Here is a 16,624-nt window from a genome sequence, read left to right as displayed (position 1 = left end):
CAGGCAGCCTCTATGGAAAGGAATCAACAGTCGATGTTTCAGGCTGAGACCCTTCATCAGGACTGGGAAAAGAAGGGAAGATGCCAGAATAGAAAGGAGGGAGGACTATCTAGAAGGTGATAGGTGTAGACAAGTAGGAAAGGTAAAGGGCTGGAGATAAGGAATCTGATGGGAAAGAAGAGTGGGCCCTGGGAGAAAGGGAGGGGGGTGCCAGTGTGGGGAGAGGGGGATGTGTGGTGGTGTTGAGCAGGTAAGATGCCAGAGCAGAAAAGAGGTAAGGTGCGGAACTTTTTTTTTTAACTGGAAGGAGAAATTGATGTTCATACCATCAGGTTGGAGGCTGTTCAGATGGAATATGAAGTGCTGGGGGGGTCAAGTTCTTTTGGTGCAGAGTGGGGGCATGTGGTGTAGTGTTGGAAGCAGATTTGACAGTGTGCTTTAAGAGGCTGTTAGACACATGAGTATGGAAGGGTGTGGATCATGTGAAGCAGAAGACAATTCATTTAATTCGGCTTTGTATTCAGTGCAGACATTGTGGCTCTGTTTCTGTGCTCTACCGTTCTATAAACCATAACGGATGAAGGAGGGACTGAGTTATTGTTCCCAGAGCACAGAACAGTACAGGCCCTTCAGTCCACGGTATTGTGCTGACCCTTTAACCTACTCCAAGATCAATCTAATCCCTCTCTTTCCCCCATTTTCCTTTCATCCATGTTCCTATCTGAAGGTTACTTAAATCTCCCTGATGTATCTGCTATGCCCCCTGCCGGCTCATTCCGTGCACCCCCCAACCCCCCACCCCCGCTAATAATTTCCTGCAATCTCCTTAAAATTAGATCCTTTTGTATTAGCCATTTCTGCCCTAGGGAAAAAAAGTGCTGTCTGTCCACCCCATCTTATACACCTCTATCATGTCATATTTCATTCTCCTTTGCTCCAAAGGGAAAAGCCTAGCTCTAAACACAGAGTTGTGGGTGGGTCAAGCACCCTGCTGGGGTGGTGGTAGAGACATTAGGAGCATTTAACAAACTTTTAGATATGCAGATGGATGAGAGAAAAATGGAGGGCTATGTGGGAGGGAAGGTTTAGTTTAATTTTAGGATTGATTAAAAGGTTAATATAACATTGTGGTCTGAAAAGCCTGCACTGTACTGTACTATAGTCTAATGCACGCAGATTTGTAAAGAGCCATCTTGTTCATTAATGACCGTCTAGGAAAGATGCGTCAAAGTTCAATGTAAATTTATTACCCAAGTACATATCTGTCACCATATACTACCCAAAATTCATTTTCTTGCAGGCATTCAAAGTAGTTACAAAAATGACGCAATAAAATTAATGAGAAACTACACAAAGGTAGTCAAAAAAAGCCAATGTGCAAAAGAAGAGAAACTAAATACAAAAAGTATTACTAATAAATAATATTGAGAACATGTGTTCCTTGCATAAGTGTCTGTGGGTTGTAGAATCAGTTCATTGTTGGGGTGAGTGAAGTTTTCCACAGTGGTTCAGGTGCCTGGTGGCTGAAGGGTAATAACTGTTCCTGAAGGTAATTAACTGTCTCTTACATTGTGCGGCCCACATGTCCCCAACCTCAGTCGTGAGGTTTAGTCTTAGCTGCCGTGTGGGCCTGACAAGCCCCTCATTTGAAAGGAAGTAAATGGCCTTGTTGGTGACAGCCAAATTCCCCCCCAAAAAAATGAAAGAAAACTTTGTGGTAGTGATGTTTCCAAACAAACAATCAGTGTGGGTGAAGCTTCTAAGGTAAAAAAAAATCCCCAGAGCTGAAAAGGCTACCCAGTGGTTGTTTGGGAGACCACAGACTGGAAATCCCAATCACTCAGCATTGTTATTTTTGGTTGTAGATGTGTTCCTGCCTTCGTCAACAACCTAGACAATAAGAACAGAGTTAGGCCGTTCAGCCCATGGACTGTGCTCTGCCGTTCTATCAGTGCTGACTTAAGACCACAAGACATAGGAGCAGAATTAGGCCATCTGGCCTATTGAGTCTGATCCACCATTCAATCATGGCTGATCCTTTTTCCTCCCCCCATCTCCTCTTCAACCCCAGTTCTCAGCCTTCTTCCCGTAACCTTTGATGCCATGTCCAATCAAGAACCTATCAATCTCTGCCTTAAATACACCCAACGACCTGGCCTCCACAGCTGCGCGTGGCAACAAATTCCACAAATTCACCACCTTTTGGCTAAAGAAATTTCTCTGCATCACTGTTTTGAAAGTGTGCCCCTCTATCCTGAGGCTATGCCCTCTTGTCCTAGACTCTCTCACCATAGGAAACATCCTTTCCACATCTACTCTGTTTAGGCCTTTCAACATTCGAAAGGTTTCAATGAGATCCCCCCCTCATCCTTCTGAATTCCAGCAAGTACAGGCCCAGAGCCATCAAATGTTCCTCGTATAGTAACCCTTTCATTCCTGGAATTATCCTTGTGAACCTCCTCTGGACTCTCTCCAATGCCAGCACATTTTTTCGAAGATGAGGGGCCCAAAACTGTTCACAATACTCAAGGCGAGGCCTCAGCATTACACCCTTGCTCTTGTATCCTAGAGTTCTTGAAATGAATGCTAAAATGGCATTTGCCTTCCTCACCACCAACTCAACCTGCAAGTTAACCTTTAGGGTGTTCTGCACAAGGCCTCCCAAGTCCCTCTGCATCTCAGATTCCTGGATTTTCTCCTGTTTAGAAAACAGTCCGCACATTTGTTTCTTCTACCAGAGTGCGTGACCATGCGTTTCCAACATTGTATTTCATTTGCCATTTTCTTGCCTTTTCTCCTAATCCGGTCCTCCTTCATCCTACCTGTTTCCTCAACACTACCTGCCCCTCCACCAATCTTTGTTATCCCTCTCAACCCCATTCTCCTTCGATGCTTTTTCCCCAATCAGGAACCTATCAACCCCTGCTTTAAATATTGGCCTCCACAACAGTCTGTGGCAACAAATTCCACAGATTCACCACCCTCTGGCTAAAGAAATTCCTCCCCATCTCTGTTCTAAACAGATGTCCTACACTGAGACTGTGCCCTCTGGTGCTAGACTCCTTTGCCGTAGGAAACATCCTCTCCACATTCTCTTAATATTCGGTAGGTTTCAAAGAGATTTCCTTCTCCACCCCTTATTCTTCTAAACTCTACGGAGTATGGACCGAGAGCCATCCAATGCTCCTCCTATGTTAACCCTTTTGTTCCCAGGGGCATTCCCATGAACCTCCTCTGGACCTTCTCTACAGCCATCACATCCTTTCTTCGATAAAATACTCAAAACTGCGCATAATACTCCAAGTGTGGTCTGGTCAATGCCTTGTATGTGTGTATACTGTATAGAAGTTCAAAGGAGATGTGCCCTAAGCTAATCAGATGCTACTTATCCTGAGTCAGAAGCTAATGAATATATAATTGCTTCGCCCAAGACCAATGGTATTCCCTCCCTTCCCCTCAGTCTATTTCAGGGTTTACACAAGCATGGCATTGAACTTTAGTTTGGTTATTCATTTTCCCTCCCGCAAGCTACAAGGTAGCCCTGCATCCAGTAAGGAATTACAGCAAGGCTGTGTAAGGGCCAGCTCCCTTTTCCATCACCATCATCGACCATTCCAAATGCACAGTTCTGTGCATTTACACCCGGACCATGCACCACCTATGCTGGAGTGTCCCTTTTCTACATTGCTTCACATCAACGAACAGCTAGTGATTGGATCTCTTCTCTAGCAGATGATATCTCGCACAGATTGTGTAGGTGTAGGAAACCCCAAGGCGATTTCCTTTGCATACCCTCTATCCTCACACCTCATTTTGTAATTATTTTGTATTTCCGCCTTGTGCAGTCTGACCACAAATGGCCCCACCCATCTGCCGATTAGCCAGGACCCTGATGAAAGAAATTTAAAGACATCTTGTCATGTTGAATGATTATAGCGTAACACCAGGCAGAATCTACGGAGGGAAATAAACAATCAGAGTTTTGGTTCGAAACCCCTCATCGCGACTGGAAAGGGAGGAGGAAACCAGGATATGAAAGTGGGGGTGAGGGGAAAGAGTACAAGCTGGCAGGTGATGGGTGAGGGAGAAGGTAGGTGGGTGGGGGAAAGAGGGTGAAGTGGGAACCTGGGAAGTGATGGGTGAGGGAGAAGGTAGGTGGGTGGGGGAGGAGGGGGATGAAGTGAGAAGCTGGCAGGTGATGGATGCAGGGCTGAAGAAATAAGGAATCAGTTAGGAGAGGAGAGTTGGACCATGGAAGAAAAGGAAGGGATGTGTACTAGAGGGAGGTGAAATGCAGGGGAAGGGAGCCTTAATGGGGAATGAAAAAGGTGGGGGGGAATTACCAGGAACTGGAAAAATTAGGGTCTATGCCATAGGGTTGGTGGCTTCCCAACAGAATATGAGATGTTGCTCCTCCAACCTGAGTGTGGCCTCACAACAGTAGAGAAAGCCATGGACAGATATGTGAGAATGGGGAGTGGAATTAAAATATGGCCACTGGAAAATCCTGCCTGTTGTAGATGGAGCGAAGGTGTTTGACCCAGTTTCCATCCAGACTCTAACCCTCCTTTACAGAACACAGCACACATTGCTAGTTCATACATGTTGACTTTTAATTTGTATTTATTTATTTTAAAGTAAGTTTATATCAAAGTACATATGTGTGGGCACATGGCTAAGTGGTTAAGGCATTGGACTAGCAACCTGAAGGTCGTGAGTTCGAGCCCCAGCCGAGGGGACGTGTTGTGTCCTTGAGCAAGGCACTTAATCACACATTGCTCTGCGACGACACCGGTGCCAAGCTGTATGCGTCCTAGTGCCCTTCCCTTGGACAACAGCGGTGTCGTGGAGAGGGGAGACTTGCAGCATGGGCAACTGCCGGTCTTCCATACAACCTGACTTTCCAGGCGCAGATCCATGGTCTCGCAAGACTAGCGGCTGCATTTGTTTATTGATGTATATGTCACCAAATACTACTACCCTGAGATTTATTTCCTTGCAGGCATTCACAGCAGAAAAAAAATACAATAGAACCATTGAAAAACTACACACACAGACTGACAGATGGCTAGTGTGCAAAAAGACACCAAATGCAAAACAAAACCACAGTGAAATGTGTGTGGATGGTATGGCAGCACTGCGGTTAGAGTAACACCAACGACCCACGTTCGATTCCACCGCTGTCTAGAGAGTTTGTACACTCTCCCCGTGACCACATGGGTTTTGTCTGGCTGCTCCGGTTTCCTGCCCCATCCCAAAGACAAACGGATTGGAAGGTCAACTGGGTCACATGTACAATAGGGCAGCACGGGATCGTTGGACTGCAAGGGTCTGTTAACATGGTGTATCCCTTAAAAATAATAATAATAAACAAATTATGCAGGAAGATAAGTTGTATACACCTTAAAAGTGTGGCCATATCTTGGGAATCAGCTCATAGTTGATGTGAGTGAAGTTATCCACACTGGTTCAGGAGCCTGATGGCTTTAGGGTAATAACTGTTCCTGAACCTGATGGTGTGGGACCCAAGGTTCCTGTACCTCCTTCCTGATGGCAGCAGTGAGGAGAGAGAGTGGCCTGGATGGTGGGGGTCTTTGATCATGAATGATGCTTTCTTGTGGCAACACTTTGTGGATGTGCTTAATGGAGGGTGGGCTTTTCCTGTGATGGACTGGGCTGTTTCCACCACTTTCTGATCACTGTCTGCGTACAGTGACCATGCTTAAGTTAACAGGCAAGCAGCCGGTGCCTGTACCACTCAGCCAGAGACAGTGTTCTAATCCCACCATGACAGAAGGAGAATTTAAATTCAAGGTATTAAGTTTGAATTAAAATAGTCTCTATAACAAAAAAAAAGTTGTCTGCATCTGATTCAAAACACTCTATGGGGATAAAGCTCCAGTCCCATCAATGTGTTCACCTCTCAAAAGCCTCCACAATGTAGGACAATAAATGACAGCAGCCCTGAACAGACTTTAGAAAGAATCCACTGCTGTGTTAGAACATAGATCATTTCAGGTCTTCGGCCCATGACGTTGTCCTGACCTTTTAACATACTCCAAAACCTATCTAACCTTTCCCTCTCACATAGCCCTCTATTTTGCTATCAACAATGTGCCTGATGTATCTGCCTCTAATACATTCCTTCCCCCACCCCCTCCCAACAGTGCATTCCACACACCCACCGCCCTCTGTGTTTAAAAAAAGCAACAACTTGTTTCTGATGCAAACAACAGGAATTCTGCAGATGCTGGAAATTCAAGCAACACACATCAAAGTTGCTGGTGAACGCAGCAGACCAGGCAGCATCTCTAGGATGAAGTCCTGACGAAGGGTCTCAGCCCGAAATGTCGACTGTACCGCTTCCTAGAGATGCTGCCTGGCCTGCTGCGTTCACCAGCAACTTTGATGTGTGTAACTTGTTTCTGATATCCTCTGTATGTTTCCCTGCCTTGGAGTCATAAAGCACTACAATACAGAAACAGGTCCTTCACCCCAATAGTCCATGCCAAAGTATTATTCTGCCTAGTCCCACCAATCTACACCAGACCATAGCCCTCCATACTCCTCCAATCCATGCACTTATCCAAATTTATCTTGAATATTGAAATTGAACCCCCATCCACCACTTCCACTGGCAGCTCGTTCCACACTCTCAACCCTGAGTGAAAGGATTCCCCCTCATGTTCCCCTTTAGCCCATGACCACTAGTTCTAGTCTCACCCAACCTCAGTGGAAAAAGCCTGCTTGCATTTACCCTATCTATACCCCTCATAATTTTGTATACCTCTATCAAATCACCCCTCAAGCTCCTACACTATAGAGAATAAAGTTCTAACCTATTCAGCCTTTCCTTATAACTTAGCTCCTCAACATCCTTGGAAATTTTCTCTGCAAGGCAGTTGTATTGTTCAAGACGATTCTTGGGACATGTTTAAAGAGGTTCTTACCAACTTGGATTTCTTAGTTACTGGTGCTTTGAGGCAATTTAAAAAGGATGTGAGAGATCCCACATACTTAGCAGGTACATGGTATCTTCAAATTAACACAGTAAAAGTTTATCTGCAGTATTGGTGTGATCACTCAAGTTGAGTTTGATCTTCTAAGGGGTTGTTCCCATAATGGAGAACGCCTGTCCATGACTTTGCTTAACGTGAGGAGGCTGCTGCATGGGCAGCCACCAACACTGTCCCTGACAGATCGGCGTCAGGATCTAGTGACATGTGTTGTAGCATGGATGAAATCACCAGAAAGACAGTCACTGGTAGATACAAAGCAGCTTCTTTATTCGACACAACAAGGTACAGCAGGCACATATGGACAGAGATGCTTTTGGTAGAAAGGTCTGCTAGCCCAATGTGGGCTCGATATTTATATGCTAAACACAAAAGGCAATCTTAAAGTTATAGACAATGTTTCCTTTTGAAACTACCTACAAACATCACACCTCCTAACTTCATCCTTTCCTTCTGACATCAACATGTCTGGGTTGGTATCCACAGCCCTTAGGAATGCAAGTTAAATCCACAATACATTTATTTGGCATTTTACGTGCTAACATAGAAGACAATAAAGTATAGATAATACCATGTTCGAAACTACAGCATCTGGTCAAACCACGGCACCAGAAGCATCTGGTATTCACACCTTTTTAGGAAGCGCATTGTTGTGGACTCAATCCACAGTACTTTGTCAAATAGAAGTCTGGTGGCCAAAGTCATTTAAGTGTAAACAAATCATCTACCCAAAAAAACTCACTCTAACAACATGGAATGCAAGGTGACTGGGGACCATTTGCTGCTGTGGCCTCCTCCACTTTCACTGCCACTGTGATGTGTCATCGTCTGTGTCTGGAACTTCCTCCTTGACCCTACCTCCATGAGTGAGCCTACCTGGAGCTAATCACCAGCTCACTCTCGGGATCTCAGGGGCTCGTAATCCTCACCACCACGACAAGGTGATGATCCTCAGAGGTGGTTTATCCAGCAGTGGCGCCCCCGTAGAGTAGTGGTTAGTGTGAAGCAACCAGGGTTCATTTCTGGTGCCCTCTGTAAGGAGTTTGTACACCCTCCCAATGAAAGCATGGGTTTCCTCCGGGTGCTCTGGTTTCTTCCCAATAGTTCAAAGACGGACCAGTTAGTAGGTTAATTGGTCATTGTAAACTGTCCTGTGATGAGATTAGGGTTACTCAGGGGTCGCTGGGCGTCACAGCTCGGAGGCCTGGAAGGGGTAAAATGCACTGTTTGTTCATTTATATACCATGTTGTGTGACGTGAGTGATCATGGTCTTTCTATGACCGTGATTGTTCTTGACAAATTTTTCTGTAGAAGTGCTTTACCACTGCTGCATTCTGGGCAGTGCCTTTACAAGACAGGTGACCCCAGCCATTATCAATACTCTTCAGAGATTGTCTGCCTGGCATCAGTGGCCACATAACCAGGACTTGTGATCTGCACCGGCTGCTCATACGACCGTCCACCGCCTGCTCCCATGGTTTCACATAACCCTGATCGGGGGCTAAGCAGGTGCTACACCTTGCCCAAGGGTGACCTGCCAGCTAGCACCTTGTACCTCCTTTGGTAGAGATATACCTACACTCCACCACCCCAATTCTGTGTTGTATCTTCTAATAAAAAATTAGCACTTTTTTGACAAAAGTAGTCACTGAAAGAGACTGTTGATCCAGCTGCTCACCATAGTTCCCATTTGAGAAAGTAAATGGACAGGTTGTGAGATTTGTTCAAAGGGTTACTTCTGTTGCTTAAGAAAGACTGTCTCACCAGACAGATCTGCCTTGGGGGAGACACCAGATAAACGATATCAGGAAAACTAGCCTGCATTAATGATTTGTAGGACCATAAGACATTGGAACAGAATTAGGCCATTCAGCCCATCAAGTTTACTCCATCATTCCATCGTGACTGATTTATTTTCCCTCCCAACCCCATTCCCTTGCCTTCTCCACGTAACCTTTGACTCTCTTACTAATTGAGAGCCTATCAACCTACACTTTAAATATACTCAACCACTTGGCCTCCACAGCCATCTGTGGTAATGAATTTCACAGATTCACCACCATCAGGCTAAAGAAATTCCTCCTCATCTCTGTGCTGAAAGGACGTCCTTTACTTGGGCTGTGCACTCTGGTCCTCGAGTCCTCCACTATAGGAAATATCCTCTCCACTTCCATTCTATCTAGTCCTCTCAATATTTAATAAGTTTCAATGAGACCCCCCCCCCCAATTCATCTGAACTCCAGACCCAGAGCCATCAAACACACCATATGTTAACCCTTTCATTCCCAGGATCATATGTTTAGCCAGACAAATAATTGTAAATCTGTCCGAAGAGATGCCAAGTTAATGATATTAGGAAAATAATATATTTTCTTAGATAAGAGGCACCAAACTGCTCACAATTCCCTAGACCTGACCACTTCATTTTCACCATGGATGTCCAATCCCTAAAGACTTCTCCCCTCAAGAAGGCTTAAAAACTTCCTGTTTCTTTCCCACTAAAAGATTCAACCAGTTCCCCTCCACCACCACTCTCCTCCGACTGGCAGAACTGGTCCTCACCCTCAACAATTTCTCCCTTGGCTCCTCCCAAACTCAAGGGGTAACCATGGGCCTGCCTTTTGGGTGGCTACGTGGAACAGTCCACGTTCCAAGCCTTCCCCGGTAATGCTCCCCGACTCTTCCTCCAGTACATCGACCAGAGCTTAATGCACCCGTGCTGAGTTCACCATTTTCATCAGCTTTGCCTCCAACTTCTGCCCCGTCCTTAAATTCACTTGGTCCTCCTCTGACACCTCTCTTCTCCTTCTCAATCTGTCTCCATCTCTGGAGACAAACTGTTTACCAACATAGTTTATAAACCTACAAATCCCCATGGCCATCTTGACTGGATCTCTTCTCGCTATCTCCCGTAAAAATACTATTACCTTTTCCCAGTTCCTTTGTCTCCACTGCATCTGTTGCCAGGATGAAACATCAGTGATGTTGTCCTCCCTCAAACAATAGAGCTTCCTTCCCTTCGCTATTGATGCTGCCCTCTACCGCACCTCCATTTCCCAGACATCCGTACTCACCCCATCTTCCCACCACCTCAACAGTGATAGAGTCCCTCTTATCTTAACCACCACCCTATGAGTTTCCACATCCATCACATCACCCTCTGCAACTTCCACCATCTTCAACTGGACTCAAACACATCTTTACCTCCCCCCCCCGCTCCCCACCACCACCCCCAGGTCTGTTTTCCACAGGGATCGCTCCCTCAGTGATTCCCATGTCTACTCATCCTTCCCCACTGATCTCCCTCCTGGCACATACCCCCTGCAAGCGACAGAAATGCTACACCTGCCCACTCACCTCCTCCTCCCCCTCCATTCAGGGCCCCAAACAGTCCTCCAGGAGAGGCAACACTTCACCTATGAGTCTGACAGGGTCGCCCCTGTTGTAGCTGGTGCTCCTGGTGCATCTGCCTCTACATTGGTGAGACCCAATGAAAGCTGCAGGACCGCTTTGTTGATCCCCGTTCCAACACGTTGGTCCATGGCTGACTACACGTGCCACGATGAGGCCACTCTCAGGATGGAGGAGCAGCACCTCATATTCCATCCGAGTAGCCTCCAACCCGATGCCATGAACATCAATTTCTCTCTGGTAATTTTTCTCCCCCCCCCCCATCATTCCCCACTCTGGCCTCTCCTCATCTGCCTTCACTTGCCCCTTGTTCTCTTCCTCCTTTCCTTTCTCCCATGGTCCACCCTTCTCTCCTATTAGATTATGAGGACACACAGTCCTCTTTTATTGTCATTTAGTAATGCATGCATTAAGAAATGATACAATGTTTTTCCGGAATGATATCACAGAAACACAAGACAAACCAAGACTGAAAAACTGACAAAAACCACATAATTATAACAACTAGTTACAACAGTGCAAAGCAATACCATACTTTGATAAGAACAGACCAAAGTCTCTCAAAAGTCCCATTACCTCACGCAGACAGTGAACCTCCAGCATCACAAACTTGCCGAAGCAGCATTCCAGAAGCATCCGACCTCAGTCCGACTCAGAGTTCGTCCGAAAACGTCAAGCCTCCGAACAGCTCTCTGACACCGAGCACCATCTCTGCCGAGCGCTTTGACCCCGGCCCCGGCAATAGGCAAGGCCAAGGACTTGGGGCCTTCCCTCCGGAGATTCTCGATTGCGCAGTAGCAGCGGCAGGGAAGCAGGCATTCCAGAAGTTTCTCCAGATGTTCCTCCGTGCTTCTTCACATAGAAACATAGAAAATAGGTGGAGTAGGCCATTCGGCCCTTCGAGCCTGCACCACCATTTATTATGATCATGGCTGATCATCCAACTCAGAACACCGCCCCAGCCTTCCCTGCATACCCCTGACCCCTGTAGCCACAAGGGCCATATCTAACTCCCTCTTAAATATAGCCAATGAACTGGCCTCAACTGTTTCCTGTGGCAGAGAATTCCACAGATTCACCACTCTCTGTGTGAAGAAGTTTTTCCTCATCTCGGTCCTAAAAGGCTTCCCCTCTATCCTCAAACTGTGGCCCCTCGTTCTGGACTTCCCCAACATCGGGAACAATCTTCCTGCATCTAGCCTGTCCAATCCCTTTAGGATCTTATACGTTTCAATCAGATCCCCCCTCAATCTTCTAAATTCCAATGAGTACAAGCCCAGTTCATCCAGTCTTTCTTCATATGAAAGTCCTGCCATCCCAGGAATCAATCTGGTGAACCTTCTTTGTACTCCCTCTATGGCAAGGATGTCTTTCCTCAGATTAGGGGACCAAAACTGCACACAATACTCCAGGTGTGGTCTCACCAAGGCCTTGTACAACTGCAGTAGTACCTCCCTGCTCCTGTACTCGAATCCTCTCGTTATAAATGCCAGCATACCATTCGCCTTTTTCACCGCCTGCTGTAGCTGCATGCCCACTTTCAATGACTGGTGTATAATGACACCCAGGTCTCGTTGCACCTCCCCTTTTCCTAATCGGCCACCATTCAGATAATAATCTGTTTTCCTATTTTTGCTACCAAAGTGGATAACTTCACATTTATCCACATTAAATTGCATCTGCCATGAATTTGCCCACTCACCCAACCTATCCAAGTCACCCTGCATCCTCTTAACATCCTCCTCACAGCTAACACTGCCACCCAGCTTCGTGTCATCCACAAACTTGGAGATGCTGCATTTAATTCCCTCATCCAAGTCATTAATATATATTGTAAACAACTGGGGTCCCAGCACTGAGCCTTGCGGTACCCCACTAGTCACCGCCTGCCATTCTGGAAAGGTCCCGTTTATTCCCACTCTTTGCTTCCTGTCTGCTAACCAACTCTCCACCCACACCAATACCTTACCCCCAATACCGTGTGCTTTAAGTTTGCACACTAATCTCCTGTGTGGGACCTTGTTAAAAGCCTTTTGAAAATCCAAATATACCACATCCACTGGTTCTCCCCTATCCACTCTACTAGTTACATCCTCAAAAAATTCTATGAGATTCGTCAGACATGACTTTCCTTTCACAAATCCATGCTGACTTTGTCCGATCATTTCACCACTTTCCAAATGTGCTGTTATCACATCCTTGATAACTGACTCCAGCAGTTTCCCCACCACCGACTTTAGGCTAACCGGTCTATAATTCCCCGGTTTCTCTCTCCCTCGTCTGTCTCTATCAAATCAGGATTGTGCACGGCATCCTACTTCACAGATACGATATCATTTGGAACGGCCGCGCGCGCTGCCGTCTTCTCCTCTCTCCTATTAGATTCCTTCTCCATCCCTGTGGCATTCCCACCCTGTCCTCAACTATCACCTTCTTGCCATCCTCCTTCCTCTCCCAACATTTTATTTCTGGCATCTTCCCTCTTCCTTTCCAGTCCCGAAGAAGGGTCTCAGCCCAAAATGTCGACTGTTTATTCATTTCCATAGACATTGCCCCCGGCCTGCTGAGTTCCTCCAGCATTTTGTGAGCATTAATTTGGATTTCCAGCATCTGCGGGACCTCTTGTGTTTATGATCAGGAATACCATCCGGCATTACTGATTCGACTTTTCTAAGAAAGAGCAACGCCTTTCCCCACTAAAGAGTTCTTAGCAGGAAATTAAGTGCTGCTTCCAAGATTCATTCATCATTTTACTAATGGGAAAATGGGAGCTGCTTTGTGGACAAGATATGAGCAGCAGATTACAGCCACAGTAACTGCTTACAGTGATGTTGAATGCATTATAAAGATCTCCTCAGGGCAACAGCAATAGCTCCTCTCTGCAAAGTTGCTTTTAGATTCACAAAAGCATGCACAGGGCTATTTTTAATGTCTCTTCTGAAAGAGATCTCCCAGATCTCAGGTGTATAAAATCCTGCATGGCATAGAAACGGTGACTGCACTCTGTCTCTTGCCCAGGATGGTGGAATCAAGAAAGAGGGCAGAGGGTTATAGTGAGAGTGGGAAATCTCTTCAATAGTTCAATTTAACATCAGAGAACAGAGTGTATGTAGTATACAACCTGAAATTCTTATTCTACGCAGACATCTATGAAACAGAAAAAACAAATCTGACATTTCTGTCATTAGAACCCAAACCCCCTCCTCCTTCCCGCACACAGCAGATGCACTGACCCTCCCCCTCCGCTTCCCACCACTCACTCCAGAAAAAGCACTGACATCCACCCGCAACCACTGTGCAACCAATAGCAAAGCCCCCAAGAAGACCTATATCTAGAGTCCATCAAAAGCTACAGTCCATCCCAACACTTCAGTATCTCAGACAGGCTCTCCCTCACTAGCGAGGAGAGAGAGAGCACTTCTACAACAAACGAGAGTAGGAAGCCAGCAGCTCATTGTTTCAATGTTGACTTTCCGAGTGCCCATTCAATGAGTGGGTCTCAATGAGATCCCCACTATATGAAACATTCTCTCCACATCCACTCTATCTAGACCTTATAATATTCGATAGGTTTCAATGATACACCCCCCTCCATTCTTCTAAACTCCAGCAAGTACAGGCCCGGAGCTCCCCAGAAATTAACCCTTTCACGCACAGAATCATTCTCGTGATCCTTCTCTGGACCCTCTCCAATGCCAGCACATCTTTTCTTAGAAAAAAGGCCCAAAACTGCTCACAATACTCCAAGTGCACTCTGACCAGGGCCTTTTATAAAGCCTCAGCATCACATCCTTGCTTTTATGTCATGACAGTATGCTAGAAAGCAGTTTGAAGATCTATTGTATCCAGGCTATAGAATTAGTGTTGTGGTTTCATCTGGGGATTAGGGGTTGGTTGAAGATTACCTCAGTGGCAAGCAGACTTGCCAAAGTCTTACAGAAAGTAGTAAGACCAGTTCTCCCCACCAATGAGCACAGACACATGGAGTGCTGTTGCAGGAAAGCCACATCGGTCATCAGGGACCCCCAACCACTCAGACCATACTCTCTTCTCGCTGCTGCTGTCAGGAAGATACAGGAACCTCAGAATTCACACCACCAGGATCAGAAACAGTTATTACCCTTCAACTATCAGGCTCTTGAACCAGAGGGGATAACTTCACTCAATTCACTTACCCCATCACTGAAATGTTCCCACAACCTATAGAATCATTTTCAAGGACTCTTCATCTCACAGTCGATATTTATTATTTATTTATTATTATTTATACTTTCCTTTTGTATTTGCACTGTCATCTGTAGCACACTGGTTGAACTCCCAAGTGTGTGAGATCTTTGTATGATAGTTATTATTCTATAGACTTATTGAGCATTCCCTCAAGAAAATGTATCTCAGGATTGTATATGGTGACATGTATGTACTTTGAGAATAAATTTGAACTTTTGAATGTTGAACTTTGTCACAGGACAGAAGGTCAAGCCAGTGGAGAGTGGGTCCGGAACCTGTCATCATCCAGAGATTTCACTGCTACTGCAGGGCCGCGGGTAATGTTCCCAAAATCCACGTAGAACAGGGTGACCTTATTCTCCATCACGTCAACTATCCAGCATCTAACGGAGTGGTGGGTGCGCGGGGTGGGAATACCTCTGTCAAAGGAGGTGTAGCTTCTCCTTCTCTCCACCGGGCTGCAGGTCACCCATGGGCAAGGCTGGCACCTGCCTAGCCCCCGCCCCAGCCAATCAGGGTCATGTGAACCCATCGGAGCAGCTGGTGGCTGGTGCACATCACAAGTCCTGGTTATGCGACCACTGACGCCAGGCAGACAATCTCTGAAGATAATGGCTGGGGTCACCCATCTTGTAAAGACACCGCGCTGCCCAGAAGGCAATGGCAAACCTCTTCTGTAGAAGAATTTGCCAAGAACAATCATGGTCAGGACCATAATCGCCCAAGGTATACGACATGGCACATGATGATAATGAGTGGGGCGGGTGGAGGAGCAAGCACGGTGTGATTGAACATTTTGGCCTCACTATTCAGATGATAACTTGTTGAGATTATATTGGAGAGGTTCTGCTGGAAGATGTAACAGGCACTACTATCTGGTCACAGAGCATGGAAACTGGCCCTTCTGCTAAATGAATCCACACTCACCATTCCCACTAACTCTACCCTAACGTTATTCTCCCACCCCACCCCAAATCCTACCACTCACCAAACACAATGGGGACAACTGACAGCAGCCAATTAACATCCCCTGCAGACTCAGCCCTCTCCATCATGGGCACAACACTCCCCACCATCAAGGGCAACTTCAAGAGTAGTGCCAGTCATTCAAGAAGGTGGCATTCATCACGAAGGACAGGCCCTCTTCTCATTACTACCAGCAGAGGAAGCACGGGAGTCTGAAGACACACTGTTTTCAGAACACCTCCCATGGTCCACTGCCCTCTCCTATCAGATTCCTTCTTCTTCAACCCTTTACCTCTCACACCTATCACTCCCAGCTTCTCACTTCATCCCCCCCTCCCACCTATCACCTCCCTGCTTTCACCCTCCCCCCTCCTTATCCTGGCTCCTGCCCCACTTCCTTTCCAGTCCTGATGAAAGGTCTCAGCCCAAAATGTCACCTGTTTATTCCCCCCCATAGATGCTGCCCAACCTGCTGAGTTCTTCCAGCATTTTGTGTGTTACTCTAGATTTCCAGCATCTGCAGAATCTCTTGTATTTGAGGAGAGATCAGGACAGGTGGCAAAAAAAACTTAATGGAGGCAGGGGATTTGTTTTTTTTAAATAAATGTCACGAGAGGGGGCAGAGGGCTTTTGACAAGCATTTTAGAGTTAAACAGATGGCTAAGGAGTGGCTGCTAGTGTTATACTTGGAATAAGTTTTATTGTTACTGATACAAGTTGTAAAATTATAAACACAAGGTTCTGCAGATGCTGGAAATCCAGAGCAATTCACACAAAATGCTGGAGGAACTCAGCAGGTCAGGCAGTATCTATGGAGAGGAATAAACCATAGGACCATAGAACATTACAGCACAGAAACAGGCCTTTTGGCCCTTCTTGGCTGTGCCAAACCATTTTCCTGCCTAGTCCCACTGACCTGTACCTGGACCATATCCCTCCACCTCTCATCCATGTACCTGTCCAAGTTTTTCTTAAATGTTAAAAGTGAGCCCACATTTACCAC

Source organism: Mobula birostris, chromosome 2, assembly GCF_030028105.1.
Source record: "Mobula birostris isolate sMobBir1 chromosome 2, sMobBir1.hap1, whole genome shotgun sequence".
In the NCBI taxonomy this organism is placed as follows: domain Eukaryota; kingdom Metazoa; phylum Chordata; class Chondrichthyes; order Myliobatiformes; family Myliobatidae; genus Mobula; species Mobula birostris.
This window is presented reverse-complemented; position numbering follows the sequence as displayed.